The following is a 13,699-nucleotide window of genomic DNA, read 5'->3' on the forward strand; positions in this document are numbered from 1 at the left end:
TGCATGTAACACTAGAGAAGCCCTAAAAACACTTCAGAGATAATTACTTGCCGATATTATTTTTTAATAAAAACACTGTACTGTTAAAACAAAGAACACAGGTATGTGGGTTTTACTTACTGACAAGGTTAAAGTCCTTTAAAAACAGTTTCATCTCATCATTGTCCATGTGACCGATACTATTATCCCTATTTTACAGGTGGGGACATTGAGGGCCAAAGAATGTTTTTATATGACTAAACATAATGACTCAGTGGTAAGGATTACAGAAAATGCATGTCCTAAGCAGCATGCAAATGACTTCATCTTATGTGGGTTTGGCTTTATAAGTTACATTATCTCAGCAGTTTTGTGAACATGACTTTCTTCATGATTAATCCTCATTCTGTCTGATCGTCCCAAGAGAACTGGTTATTGAGAAAAGCTCAGTGAGAGCTGAGGATGAGTGCAAATGCGCGAGAAATGCCATAGCAGTATGCAGAGTGTGACATGCTACAGAGTTTCTCTAATGAACGAATTCAGGAAAAAAACTTAACTACTGCCAAGCAGTTTCAGTTCCGTGTGTGTGTGTGTGTGTGTGTGTGTGTGTGTGTGTTTTCCCTCCTAGAAAAGTACTTTCTTGGCTCTCACTTCACAAGAAAGTGACACAGTCTTTACAGTAAGTTAGTCCCTTATCTCCTTTCACTTTTTAAATCTTAGGAACATGGTTAATACCGTGTGTGTGACTCAGCTAATGAACTTGCTGATTACACTTGGCAAGTGATAGCAATGGCAACAACTCCATTAAACTTAGAAAATAATGATTTCTTTAAATTTGGAATTCAAGATAAAACTGGGAAATTTGTCATGGAGGGGCAAGCTTTTAGGGTTGTCCTAGCACATAATTTAAATTTTTTGGCCAAAAAAGTGCAGCTAATTATGTATTTTCTATATGTTGATCATTCTGAAAATTTTCCAAGTTACTACAGATTAAACTTAAAAGAGGATATTGTATTAATCAGATTTTAAATATTAGTATGTTTCTTGCCAAACTGGTTTCCTTGAAACTTCTTTCATTTGTGTTACCCCACTGTTTCCCATGAAAGAGATGAAGATAAATGTGCAGTGCTGTTAACCCATTTTGCTACTTGGATTGTTATGTTCACACATTTACACACACACACACATACACACACACACACACACAGATGGAGTGCCTAATTATCCAGGAAAAAGGCCACTGAATATTCAAACTATTTTTGCCCAAGTTTCCTTTATTTATCTACCTGTCATTCCATTAGTAGCCATTTTCCTTCCCTTAAAAGGTATCAGAATTAAAACTCCAGAAATACCAAAAGAAACAACTCCTCCCTCCCATTGTCACACTTGTTCTGCTGCTTCTGACCTTGACCCTAATAACTAATCAGGCTTTATCAGAGCCAATCAAACTGACTTGGGTTAAGGTCAATTTAATTAGAACTTGAGTGTGCCATCAGGTGTATGAATTTTTCTCCCTTCCAAAAAGAGGCTAGAAACATGAGAATGGAGCCCTGGTCTGGTTTGCGAGAAAATAAATTGGTTTCACTATGACCACTATGACATCTGGCTGTCTAACATCTCAATTGGATTACAACTAGGTGCCCTACACACAGTTCAATAGGTACACAAGGATACCAGAAGGAAACTTTAACTGGTGAGAATGCTGGAGCTGGAACTGTCAGGAAAATGGGAACAAGAGTAACATCAGCCAGCCTCCAGAAGTTTTGAGAACTTCTGCTTGGCTTCCAAGAACAATTCAGGTGTTAATTCTGGTTTATGAAATTGTCTGTGGTTTGGATACTAGTTACCTTAGAAATCAGCTCTAAGATTATAAAAAGTTCCCAAATTTATACTTCAGACACCCCAGAGTAATACCCTCCCATGAGAAGCCAAGATGATTGGAATTAATGGTGTCCTTAATCTGGCAGAACCCTATTTTGTACCTTCAGTTCCCAACCCCACTCCCGGCTTCCTTTACTGAGTAGAAACGTGAATGTGGGAACACATTGGCATAAATACCTTCATATTGCTGAGTTTTCAAATATTCAAGGTCCAATTTGAGAAGTGTAAATTCAAGTGTGTATTGTAACAAATTCTTATTTATGACACTATGACACATGTTTATTTGTATTAGATCAAATATTTAAACCATTATATTCTCACTGGCAACCACACGTTCCCATGAGCAACGAGATTTAAATAAATTAGGAGTCATCCTCTATAAACACATTGTTTTAATCTGCCTTTATTTATTTATACCAGAGGTTTTAAAGGGTTCAGCAGATTTTTTTCCCCTTAACCCTTTTGTGGGATTGATTTAACCTGCATGCACTTGTACCTTTACTATTACATACTAACTACTCAACCATTATCTCATTTTTCCAAGAAATTCTGAAAATTCTTTGATCCAAACAGTGAACTGTTGAGGCAGTCTGGTAAATCACCCAAAGTATTCCCTGGAACCAGTAGTATTGTCAATGCTCAATGCATTGACTTTTTAAATATTCTTCAGAGTGTTCTAGGACAATTCTGTGACATTCCTTTCACTTGCAGCTTGTCTTCCTAATATTTTCTTGACAAGCAGTAAAACAGAAGCAAACTGGTTAAGAGGCTTGCCTAAGGCCATCCAATAGATTAGTAACAGAAGTGGGATTGGCATACCCTATCTTCTTGAAGAAAGCTTTATGTGTGTATGCATTTTTCTACCAACTTAAATTACCCTGTATACTATCAGCAGAGTGTCTCAACACATTGTTCTTGCTGTTTTTGTGAAAACAGGTATGGACCACAGACACATGAGAAGGCCGTATAAAAGAACAAGAAATAAGTAGAGTGAGAGTCAATTCAACGTTTTAAGTATGAGTAAAATATATAACTGAAATTATGTACAACCAGAAGTGCATAACTTTAAACCTGGAAAATTACTGATAGCCTTAAACACTCTTATACTGCAGAGATCAAAAGCAGAGAACTGCTGTGCTAACACACTAGGAAGACCAGCAGTTATTCATTCCCTGTAATAAACTCACCAGTACAGTCACTAGCATTAAAAGTAAAGATTGTTAGCAATGTCTAACCACCTGATTGCCCAAGTAACCGTTTTTTCTTATTGTCTTGAACATGAAGGAAGTGGCAAGCCAACAAGACTATAATCTGTTATCTGTTACCACTGAGAGCAGTGTCATGTTGTGACACCAAGACAGAAAAAGGTCAGAGAGACAGACATAGGGGAAACTCCAATAAAAGCTGTACTAGACACTACCTTCATCTTTCCTTCAAATGACTCACTTTTAATTGTAGGTATACTGGGTGTGTGTGTGTCCACAGGAAGAAGGAGAAAAGAAATATTCAAAGAAAAGTTTATGAGACAGAATAAGGTAGACTGCACCAGAGTAGGTAGTCCCCTGGTCCTGATCTACATGCCTAGGAATCAATGTCATATGGGCACACACATCCCCATGAATTAGTTATCCCTACAGATATTTGGATGAAGAAGCCCAAACTTTAGGTGGCAGAATACATGATGAGTCCTGATGCCAGGGCCCTTGCATAGTACATACAGTGGACGTTGGGTAGCACATGTCAAACGTACACTTGTTCTAGTCACTAGAAAGCACATGAATAAAGGTAAATGCAAAAGGAGCTAAATTGTAACGCTGTTTACTAAGCTCACCTGGCTGCCAAGTATGGTCAAAACAGATTTTTGTTTGCTTGTTTTAAGCTATAGAGCTTGTAGCTGTTGGCTTTTATGATTAGGACATCAATTTTGAGAAAATCCTTTAATTGTTATGCTTTTTAAACCCTAATGCCTGGATGCTACTCTAAAGATTTCCTTGCCTCTTTCCTGTCCTACTCTCTAAAATGTCAGCTCCACAGTTCTTCTAGGATCCAGTGCAAAGCTGACTAGAAAGGTCATAAAACTAGAGGATCACAGACATTCAGATAAAATAATTCTTTGTCTCATGAACTAAAACCTAGTGTAAACTTTTAAGTAGTTTAAACTTAAAGTTAGGCTTCAAATAATTCTAGAATTAGTCAATATGAATTATGGGATAGTAACCATGAAGAAATCATGTTTTTATAACACTTTGGTTCTGTAGAAAAAAATGTTTAAACATTCTTTTTAAAAAAATGTTTAGCTTGACAGAGAAAGAGTGTGTGCGTGTGTGAGGGAGGGGCAGAGAGAGAGAGAAGAAGAAAGAGAGAATCCCAAGCTGACTCCACATGGTCAGCACAGAGCCTGAGACAGGACTCAGTCCCAGGAACTGTGAGATCATGACCTGAGCTGAAATCAAGAGTGAGACACTTAACCCACTGAGCCACACAGGTGCTGCAAATGTTTAAACATTCTTAATGAAATATTTTAAGAACCTAAATTGAAGAAAAGAGAAACACTTACTTGAAGTATTAATACAAAGTCTTAATTAATAGAAATGAAATTAATTAGAAATTAGAAATTAAATATAGATATTAAAATATTAGATATCAGTTAGCTGTGAAATAGTGTGCCATGTAAGCATATTCTGACTGGACCCCTTGAAGATCAGTGGGTGGATTTCAGACAATATACCCTTTAAAACTGTATGAATACTTGTGCACCTCTGTGAAGACAGCTTCCATCAGAATTTCAGATGGATTCAGAACATATATAAGAAGGCCCTAAAAACATTGATCCAAAGACTGTATCTTACACATTTCAAATCTTTTTAGCAACCAGTAGTACTTTGCTTTTTTTAATGGTTTTCCCCTTAAGGTTGTTATACTTAACCGAACTAAGAAGGTATTATCTCAAACTTTTATAATATTTGGTCTGTGCTCTCATTGCACATTGCAAATTTCTTTTCATTCTCCATTCTGCATGGAAGAAAGGAAAGAAGGGCCTAATAGAATAAAAACTATCTTATAGACTATTAAAAGTGGTATTAGAACCTTAGAGAACCTTTAGAACCTGTTTTGATTTTAAAACCAAAACAAAAATGCCAATATAAATATCTATAAATTGCAAAGCAGTTTCATTTCTTAAATTATCTTTCAGAGAGAGAAAAAACTTCCTTACCCAGTATTTCAAATATATTCATAGGCACTGTAAGTATATTATAAGAAGGATATTTGGCAATATGTTTAATGATTTGCAACTAAATAATGATCTTTAATCTATACAGACTTCTTTCCTTCAAAAGCAAGTCTTTCATTTCCAGAACAATCTCATTTAAAAACAAATCTGCATAGTCTCTCTTCTTTGCTGTCCAAGAGGAAAGAGCAAACTGGGATATTTTAATCCAAAAAATGTATTTTTCTTCTCCATTTCTATGCATCAAAAGTATCCTGGCTATCAGGGATAAAAAGAGACTTTTCACAAAGCTGATAGTATAAAGTTTGCAATGGCAAAGGACCTGTCAACACAATTAGGAATAAATAATAAATGCTTAATTGTCAGTAAGCATCATGCTGTTGGAAGGAACGTGTGGTTCTTTGTTCAAGCTGTTTTATTAACTTTATATAAACACAATTCAAGAGATATTCTGAAGAAGCCATAGACTCCCAGTATTGGAGCCTTATCTTTATCTATATTCTGATTAAGTATCAACAAGTTTTGAAAGTTGTCTACAGACTTATCTAACTCATAAGGCACTATCTCAAAATTTTGTAATATTTAGCCTATGCACATATTATGTCCCACTTTATCATAAATGGACTCCAAAATCAAAATGAGAAAAAAATTTCACAAGGGGAGCAAACCAAGAGAAAAAAATTTCACAAGGGGAGCAAACCAAGATGTTTAAACATTTCACTTTTTGGTTAGGTAAAGGGTATGGTTATTGGTTTTCTATAACCTGCAGAAAAATTTCTGAACTCTTTATCCATTATGTTTGAAGTTTTTATAACTTTATCTAAAAATTACATGCCTGGATTTGCTTCCCAATTTAACAGTGTGCTTAAGGTTTTAGGACCAGAGAAAACTTGAATTCCAGCCCCAAGTCCAGCATTTACCCATTGATGGACATCAGTAACTTGTTTAATGTACCTAGGCTTCAGTTTTCTTGTCTATAAAATGTGTATTGCCTCATTTAATACTACAAACTACCTGACTCATAATATTTCTGTGAAGATCAAATGAGCTAATTTACATGAAGCTGTGCAGTGTCTGGTACAAAGTAACTTCCTAGTAACTCCCAGCCATAGTTATTAAAATGTACTTATACAAATGCTCTGCTCCTGCCTGGTTGTTTACCCATTGTACACTAAGAAGTATTCTGTCTCATCTTCCTGACTTCTCAGAGGATCCCACACATCCAAATGCTACTTACACATCATGTCTTTCTGATCTACATCCTCATAAAATCTTCCCTCAGAATTTCTTCAACCTCTTTTTTCATCAGGTAATTATTGACTACACCTATCATTTGATAGTTAATTTTTACTGACTATCTGTTATTTATCTTTACTTCCCTAAACAATTATTTATGCTATTATTTCAAGCTTTGTTGTTTATGATGTCAAGGATTTATGGTCAGTATCCCAAACCAGATTGTAAATTCTTTAAGGACAAGCGCATCTTACATCTTTTTTTATTCTCTATAATACCTAGCAGAATGTCTTGTTCTGTATGTACTATGTAGTGTTGACTTAATTTATAAGTCTGTGTGAGAGAGTCAGAGAGAGAAACAGACTATCTAAAATTATCTTAAATATATTTTGCTTTAATATAACCCATGCCTATATTGCTGAGCTACACAAGGGTATTTGGAGTCACGAGAAGTTGTTAACAGCCAGTAATGTGCTGGAGCTAGACTGTACTATTGCAAGAGCCAGTGGTATGTATCTCTTTCCCAGTTCTGTTGGTCGTGATATCTGATTGGTAATTTGAAACAGTCTGTACTAGGAGTATTTATACTATGGGAATTGACAAATGCTACAAATCTGGGCTTTCTTTTTCTCATCTCTTTTATTCTCTTTCCTTCTTTCTTTCTTCTTTTATTTCCTTTCTTCCTTTGTCTTTTTTTTTCTTTCTCTCCTTTTTCTTTCTCTTTTTTTTCTTTCTTTTCCTCTTTATCTCCCATTCCTCCTTCCCTGTCCCTTTCTTTGCTTCTTTCAGAGCAAGTTATTATATATTTACCAGGACACTACTGCTTAGAACCCACAAAGACAAATTTAGAGTCTTCCATAAGATGTATAGAGATACATCTTAACTATTGAGCAAACTCAGGTAATCTATAACTGTTTTCCAAAATCAAAGCCTTTCTGTGCACATAGAAATAACATATTCATATGTTATAAATTACAGTACCACTTAAATATTAATATCCTCTGCAAAGTTTCCTGTCACATTTAGGTCTTTCATTGATTCTGAATTTATTTTTGTGTATGGTGTAAGAAAGTGTTCCAGTTTCATTCTTTTACATGTGCCAACACCATCTCTTGAAGAGACTTTTTCCTTTATTTTATTTTTTTCTTATTTTATTTGGAGGAGAGAGTATGCACAAGCTGGGGAGAGGAGTGGGGATGGATAGAGAGAGAGAGAGAGAGAGAATGAATCTTAAGCAGGTTCCACACTCAGAACAAAGCTTGATGTAGGGCTTGATCCCGCAATCCTAGGATCATAACCTGAGTGGAAATCAAGAGTTAGAGGCTTGCGGCACCTGGGTGACTTATTCAGGTAAGCATCTGACTCTTGATTTCAGCTCAGGTCATGCTCTAACAGTTTCATGGTTTCGAGCCCCACATCAGCTGTCAGCGCAGAGCCTACTTGGGATTCTCTCTCTTCCTCTCTCTCTGCCCCTCCCCTACTCACGCTATCTCTGTCTCTCAATACAGGAAAATAAACTTAATTAAAATTTTTTTAAAAAGAGTTGGAGGCTTAACCGACTGAGTCACAGTCAGGCACCCTGGTGCCCAGAGACTATATTTTTTTCCATTGGTTATTCTCTTCTGCTTTGTCAAAGATTAGTTCACCATACATATACCTGTAGGGTCCACTTCTGGGTTCTCTATTATGTTCCATTGATCTATATGTCTGTTTTTGTGCCAGTACCATACTGTCTTGATGACTACAGTTTTGTAATATAGCTTGAAGTCCATAATTGTGATGCCTCCAGCTTTCTTTTCTTTTTCAAGATTGCTTTAGCTTTTGTAACCTTTTGTCATAAAGAATAGTGAAATTTTTTTGCACATTATTTTATTTTTTAAATATAATTTACTGTCAAATTGGCTAAAATACAGTGTGTAAGTGTGTTCTTGGTTTTTGGGGTAGATTCTTGTGGTTCATAGCTTACATAAAACACCCAGTGCTCATCCCAACAAGTGCCTTCTTCAATGCCCATCACCCATTTCCTCTCTCCCCCATCCCCCATGCACCCTCAGTTTGTTCTCTGTATTTAAGAGTCTTTTATGGTTTGCCTCCCTCCCTCTCTGTTTGTAACTATTTTTTCCCCTTCCCTTCCCCCCATGGTCTTCTGTTACATTTCTCAAGATCTACAAAAAAAAAAAAAGAGAGAGAGAGAGAGAGAGAAAGAAGAAAAAAAGAAAAATAATTTATAAGTGAAACCAACAGTGTTCTTCTTCCACTTGAATCCAAGTATCTTTGTGAGTTATCATTTTCAGCTGTGATACCATAAAAACTCTTATTAAAGAAAGCTAATTTTGAAATGATAACTTCAAACAACAGTATCAGTGCTAAGCCAAGATTTTCAAATATAATTGGAATATTTATTAACATCACTCATTAAACATCATCATTATTATAAGACAGCCAAAAGGTATTATGAGTCATTAAAAACTAAAACAAAAATTATTCTATATATTCATTTTATTTTCACTTATCTTTTTAAAATTTCTATATGTGTACATTTATAATATATACAAATAGTACTAATACAATGTTAATGTAGATAATTTATGGAAAATAAATATATTAAGACAAAAAAAAGAATGAAATCTTGCCCTTTGCAGTGATGTGGATGGAACTACAATACATTATGCTAAGTGAAATAGGTCAGTCAGAGAAAGACAAATACCATATGATTTCACTCATATGTAGAAGTTAAGAAACAAAACATGAATATGGGGTGATGGAGAAAGAGAAAGAGAGAGGGAGGCAAACTATAATATAGTTTGTATAGAGAACAAACTGAGGGTTGCTAGAAGGGTGTTAGGTGAGGGGATGGGCTAGATGGGTGATGGGTATTAAGGAGGATGCTTATTGTGACGAGCACTAGGTGTTATATGTAAACGACAAGTCACTAAATTCTCCTGAAACTAATATTACACTATATGTTAACTAGAATTTAAATAAAAACTTGAAAAAATATATATATCCTTTGCAAATGGTCTTGATACTTGGCAGATAATCCATATGTTTGTATACTGCAGCTATGCCCTTAGGGGTTATTTTCTGGGGATGCTATGCATGTATAACATGTAATCCTTCTAAGCCATGAGCTCCTCAGAGAAATGTAGAGTTAAAGACTAGTGTGAATCAAGAGCTATACCAATGACTGTGCTGGGCTCTAACTAGTCACTCAGGAAAAAAATATACATATATGTCTATTTATTACTTAATTTTAAAATTTGACATTTTAAAGATGAGAGCAAATTTAAAATAAAAAGAATATGTTCCAGAGACTAAATAATTATCAATGCACACTTATATCCTCAACCTTGGAGATACAGGTAGAGAGTGCAGCAGCTGTTTTTTAATGTCTCCTTTTGTCATTTGTTTTGTAATTCAAACTTCGGTTTTTAAAAGGCTCCATTGTCTACATTAGGTCAGCAATGTAATCCTTGAGAAACATATCTATTCTATAAAACAATGAGCTTGATTATTTTTTTTCTACAGCACCTCCAGTTCAAGTCCTGGAGTCAGCCCATAGCCTCTCTGTATTGTATTCAGAAGTATTCTTCAAAGTGAAGAGGGAAAGGAGCAAGAGGAGGGCACATTAGTAAAATCTTCATTTGCATGTAATATATTTTTCTGCCATGAAAAGCTTTGTTATGAAGGCTGATACAAAATACCACTGAAAATAAAAATATCATTCCATATCATAATCACATCCTAAAACTCCACTGATCCATCAAACACTAAGACAAGACTTCATTGTATGTGAGCCTAGAAATTCATCTCCTGTTTCAGGAAAACCTCTCTTACCACAGAGGCACAGTGTTTAAGTCACCTTAACCAAGAAATCCAAAGGAGAGCAGTGAAGCAGACATGGGGTTCTAACTCCCTTGCAATAAGAACTCCTTTGCAATAAGTTAAACTTTAATGATCAATTTGCTCATTTGCAACTTCCCAATTATGCCAATTCAGGATTTGGGTCCTGGGATGCCCCCTGCCAGGGGCTGAGTGCTTCATGTTCCCTTCTTCCAGTGGCAGCTGCCTACAAACAGACCAAATCTAGAACCTACCTTCTCTGTTAAAATGAAGATTAGCAGGTGTTAAAGACATATTAGCAGGTAGGTGAGGGTCTCACCCAGATGTTAACAGAAGAAATTAAAGAATATTTTGGGCAGAAATTGTGCATCTCTGAAACATATCCTGTGACAGGAACAAACATTCCAAGTATTTGTCTTTTGTGGGAATCACTAGAATGTTCCTGCTCATATTCTAAATGAGGAGAGTATCCGTGATGGGACGTCTAAACAGAGACCCAAGATTATGGTGCTTACTGGAGCAAAGCAGCAAGGAAAAACATCCAAACTAAAAAGGCAGCTTACTCTGTAAACAGTAATTTTAAATTGACATTTGACTTCAGATAAGTTGAAACATCTGAGCCTGAATCCTATGCCAAATTAAAACATACATAAAAACCATACTTTGGGGTTGCAGACTTTTCAGAGATGGAGTGGTAATATAAGTATATTCTTTACACAGACCTGTTCCTAATCATGTATCTTCCATGTTTAAAACACTTCAGTTGTTTCCTTTTTCACTGTAGGACAAAGTCCAAGCCTCAGAATGGCAGGCAAAGCCTAATGATCCCACTCCTCCTGCCTCAAAATTCAGTTCTTGCCCCCTCTCCAAACCTGCTCTGGGCCACTCATAATACATGTCTCCCAGTTATCTTGTTTTCAGGCCTTTCCACCAACTATTCTGTACCCAAATTTCCAGATGATTCCTATATATTAGGGAGGCCTCTGTTTGGCCCTTTCTTCTGAGAAAACTTGCAGACTCCTAAAGGCATGGTTAGGTGCCTATTTTATTTTCCCCATACGCTGGGTACTTCCTCATGTGATGCAATGAGATATTTTAAGTGTCTGTTTACTTGTCTCTATCTACTAATAGGCCGTCAGCTTTATAAAGGCAGGAGACGGTTAATTTTGTTTATACTATCTCCTTAGCATACTACCCGCCTGTCAATAATCACTGCTTATTAATGAATAAATTAAGCTCTTATAACATTCTAGTTGATTTATGACCACAGTAGCTAAATGGTTAGTTTCATTTCAGGGAAATTCATGGAAGAAGAGAACTTGTCCTGTTCACTATACCCACAGCACTAATATCATACCAGACAATAGTAGATGTTCAATAAATACTTATTGAAGAAAAATTTGCAATACTGAGTAACCTTTAAAGTATAATACATTGACCTTGATATAGTGGTTAATATGTTATTAATTCTAATCTCTAACAAGAGTACTAAACAGTTACTGATCTGTTAAAATCATAATTACCTCGGAGGGGGATTACCATTGTTGTTATAGCAATCATTTCTGCTGTCAATATTAATGATTTTGCCTATTATACATCAAGAATTTTTCCCTCTCAAGTATTGTCCTGAGTAAATATTTTCTTTTTTTTTACCTTTTTGTCTATTTTGTAGAGAGAGAGAGAGAGCAGGAGTGGGAGAGAGGGGCAGAAAGAAAGAGACAGAGACAGAGAGAGAATTCTAACATAATCCCACAATCATGGTATCATGATCTGAGCCAAAAACCAAGAGTCAGACACTCAACTGACTGAGCCACCCAGGTGCCCCAATATTTTCTAGTCTATTAAGTGGTGTTTTCAGATTTGCATCTTTGATTCTCAGTAATATCTAGCGTCCTTAAAATATGTTATTTTTCAATTACATAAAAATGCTCCTTGGGGTGCCTGGGTGGCTCAGTTGGTTAAGCGTCCGACTTCAGCTCAGGTCATGATCTCATGGTTTGTGGGTTCAAGCCCCACGTCCAGCTCTGTCCCGAGAGCTAGCTCAGAGCCTGGAGCCTGCTTCAGATTCTGTATTTCCCTCTCTCTCTCTGACCCTCCCCTGCTCATGCTCTCTTTCTCTCTCTCAGAAATAAATGAAAAATTAAAAAAAAATTTTAATGCTTCTTGGGGCGCCTGGGTGGCTTAGTCGGTTAAGCGTCCGACTTTCGCTTAGGTCATGATCTCGCGGTTTGTGGGTTCGAGCCCCGCGTCGGGCTCTGTGCTGACTGCCAGCTCAGAACCTGGAGCCTGTTTCAGTCTGTGACACCCTCTCTCTCTGACCCTCCCCTGCTCACGCTGTCTCTCTCTCTCTCTCCTAGAAATAAATAAAAATATTAAAAAAAAAATTAATGTTTCTTGATTCCTACAATAGAAAGATGGTTGGGTTTCTATATTCCTCAAAGAGAAACACAAAAGAAGTTATTTGTACACATCTTCACCTAGAAACTTTTTGGAGAAAATCAAAACATCTAGCTAATTAGGATGATCGGATTTAGCACCACATTTAGGAGTGAGTGACCTTTTCCTCCTTTAAAGAAAGAGGAAGGCAACTAGTATTTGACTAGTCCGCTCCAGATAGTTAACTATTTGTCCTTAAAAATAACACTAGTCCACACACACATACACATCATTCAGTTATTACACATAGTGCAAACAATTTGCAAAGCTACTATAAATGACGAAAACACATGCCTCCCCAATCAAGGAGAGGTAAACAGAGTATGCTTAGATTTATGGCAATCATATCACACCCATATAAACAGTACTCTCCACCACTCCCTATCTCTATCACTACCATTGAAGTGAAAGAATCTCTCTTGCAGTCCTAAGTCAAGAAAATATATTGAGTCATAATGATTATTGTGCTACAAATTATATTACTATAAAAACACGCCCATGTTTTATTTTTAATAGAGTAAAAGAATGACAACAAAATTTATTTGGTATTAATTTCATATCTAGAGAAGTGTTTCAAGTTTGAGCCTCCTATGTTAAGAAAATTGCGCAAATTAGGAAGCTGGCAAGGTCTGCATATCTTCCTTGCCTCTCATGTAACACACTGCTCCTTGCCTCCACAGCTCCTCATTTGGGCCTGGCTTCTTAAAACTTTCTTTTCTCTGCTTGAACTCAGGAATCATCAGGCAAAGCCAGTACCATCAGAGGTGTCCCTTGAATGCCTTGGATTTGAGAAAACCCAGGCTTCTGGAAGTAATGACAGAGGAGCTGCAGCAAGAGACCCCTGTATGGTGGCCTGGAGAATATGGCATTTCCATTCACAAACCAAGCACCAGGGGAAGCAAGGTGAGAGGATAATAGTGGAGCATCTTACACTGGTGGCAAAAGAAGACTTTCAGGAAAAGTAGGGTAGGTGATACTGGCTCTCCAGTAGGTTACTCATCAGGTATTGTATGAGGAGCCCATATTCACATTCAAAGTCAGGGATTCAGGAAAACAAGCAAGAATAAATCAGGGTCCAAGGTCAAGGGGAAATGA

At 36.5% G+C, this 13,699-nt stretch overlaps 1 long non-coding RNA gene across 1 annotated transcript in view; it reads left to right on the forward strand.

Annotated features, from left to right (window-relative positions):
* The window catches only part of LOC120243550, a 46,110-nt gene extending 32,621 nt beyond the window's left edge, over positions 1–13,489 (forward strand). The window contains exon 3 of the long non-coding RNA XR_005531336.1: positions 13,338–13,489. This is a non-coding gene — a long non-coding RNA (uncharacterized LOC120243550). The remainder of the gene's footprint in view (positions 1–13,337) is intronic.
* Positions 13,490–13,699: the final 210 nt, after the last annotated feature.

The sequence above is a fragment of the Hyaena hyaena genome, unplaced genomic scaffold (genome assembly GCF_003009895.1).
Source record: "Hyaena hyaena isolate Hyena2069 unplaced genomic scaffold, ASM300989v1 scaffold_344, whole genome shotgun sequence".
Taxonomy (NCBI): Eukaryota; Metazoa; Chordata; class Mammalia; order Carnivora; family Hyaenidae; genus Hyaena; species Hyaena hyaena.